Source organism: Pteropus alecto, unplaced genomic scaffold, assembly GCF_000325575.1.
Source record: "Pteropus alecto unplaced genomic scaffold, ASM32557v1 scaffold87, whole genome shotgun sequence".
In the NCBI taxonomy this organism is placed as follows: Eukaryota; Metazoa; Chordata; class Mammalia; order Chiroptera; family Pteropodidae; genus Pteropus; species Pteropus alecto.
The window spans coordinates 5,945,209-5,947,612 of record NW_006443225.1 but is presented as its reverse complement, the minus strand read 5'-3'; the positions used below and the strand labels follow the sequence as shown (position 1 = coordinate 5,947,612).

The following is a 2,404-nucleotide window of genomic DNA, read 5'->3' as shown; positions in this document are numbered from 1 at the left end:
CAGAAGGGTGATGGTTGAAGTAAACTTTAAAAGAAAAGTTGGTTTCTAGGGAACGGTGCTGAGTTGCATGGTCTTTCTCTCCTCCTTCCCATATGAGATTTGTCTGGCAGATTCTAACTATTGGAGATTCTGTTGTTGAATTTTGTGAACATATAAAAATATGTTTTAATTCTCATTCTTTTTCTGATGGTATTATTAAAAATGATATTAAATATAGAGCTAAATTTCTCTTTAACTGCTACTTCTCTATCTTTTCTTTGGAATTCATAATTATGACTTTGATATGTACTCTTAATGTTCATTTAAATATATTTATATACAAATATGTAAAAAATGGTAGTAGTATTGATTTTTGTGTGTTTCAAAAAAATCTGTATAAATTTTATTTTTTAAACATTTTTCTGCAGATAGATCAACTCATGCAAAATATTTTTAACCTTTACCATGATAATAGATATAGATATTTTCCTTTTGATTATTTAAATGTTTTCACCTTTAGTTCTTGAGATTTTAAATGTGTCTGGTGTGAAATAAAAATCTACCTTTGTAATGTTTCTTAGGAAAACCAGTTGTCTCATTTATTGAAGAAATAATCTTCATTTATTTAAAACTATCATATTCCAAGTTCTCACATACTCAGGGAACTGTTTTTGATTTTTATAGTCAGTCTATTCCTTTAACTAGTACTCTGTATTATTACTATAGTTCTGTAATATATTTTAATTCTTAGTGCCCTTCTTGTTGTATGTCAAAATTGTTTTGGCTATTCTTGTGACTTTTTTCTTTCTTACCAATTTTAGGTTTAGTATTTCAAGTTTCATAAAGTCTTATTGGCATTTTGATCGGAAATGTACTGAATTGATAGACTAAAATGGGGAAATTCAAAATCTTCAAGATAATGGCCAGATATAGCCATTATTTTTTATTTTGTCAATTCTTTTATTTCCATGAATAACATTTTACATTTTTTTCCTGCCTATATGTGTATTACAAATGCTACTACTACTACACAAATTGAGCCAGATACCATTTAAGGTAATTTATGTGTAATATTACATTTAATCTTTTCATTAATCCTCTGAGAAAAGTGCCAGTTATTATTCCCATTTTTCAAATGAGAAAATCAAAGTCTGGAGAGATTGAATAATTTGACCAATGCCATGAGGATACTAATCAAAGTAGTTGAATTGAAACCCAATTGATGTGACTCCATGAATTTTAATCATTACGTAAAGGCAATTTCTGGCTTCCTAACATTTCTATATGCCAGCTATATTTGAATATTTGAATATAGTTGGCATATAGAAACGTTATTAATTTTTGTACATTGACTTGTGTCTGGAAATCTTACTGAAGTCTTGAACTAGTTTTCAGAGTTGCCTATTGATTCTATATATACTATATGCAAATTATGGTAGTTTGGCCTTTCCTTTTTAATCTTTCTACCTCTTGATTTTTTATCTGGTCTTATTACAATGACTAATACCTCTGGTACAATGTTGAATATTAGGAATGCTAGAGGTTTTCCTGGTCCTATTCCTTACTTTAATGTTTCTGTTTCTAAAATTTTACCCTTAATCACGATGCTAGATGTAACGTGAATTCTCTTTATTGGGCTATTAAAGCTCCCTTCTAACATTTGTTTCCTAAGAGTTTTTTTTTTTCCCCCCATCCTGAATGGACATTAAGTTTTATTGAATGACTCTTTTTGTGTGTGTTTTTTTCTTTTCTTTTAATCTGGTAATGTGGCAAATAGCACAAATAAATTACCAGAGGTTAAACTATTCTTGAATTCCTGGAATACACACTACTTTGTTGCATTATCTTATATTTTGATATACTGTTAGATGTGATTTACAAAATTCTTTTCCTTCTATTTCTTCCTTCTCTTTCTATTCTCTGGAATATTTTGTACAGTAATGAGTTCTGTATTACTATAAGATATAGTACATTTTAAAATCACCTGGATTTATGGCCATGCCACCCTGAACACGCCCGATCCCGTCTGATCTCGGAAGCTAAGCGGGATCCGGCCTGGTTAGTACTTGGATAGGAGACCACCTAGGGAGACCAGGTGCTGTAGGCATTTAAAAAAAAAAAACAACAACTTAGATAATCTTTATCACTGTATTTATAGCTCATCAGAATGATAGTTTATAACCTAACATACCTATATCTTTAACCACAAATTTTAGGGGGCCAAGAATTCAATTGATATTATCAGTAATAAACTGGTAAAAGAACATATAAACACATGTACAGTTAACACCTGTATTGTTTCTTTTGAAGATCTGCTTTGCAAATGAGAAATGTTTTAAAGACAAAAATGAAGTATGAAAAAGACTTCCAGTCTTTTTCTACAGCCATGCCACCCTGAAAAAGCCTGATCCACTCTGATCTCGGA

The 2,404-nt window shown here is 30.4% G+C and overlaps 1 pseudogene; it reads left to right on the top strand.

Moving 5' to 3' along the window:
• The first annotated feature begins 1,967 nt into the window (after positions 1-1,967).
• Positions 1,968-2,086, top strand: LOC112472630 (annotated as a pseudogene).
• The last annotated feature ends 318 nt before the right edge of the window (positions 2,087-2,404 follow it).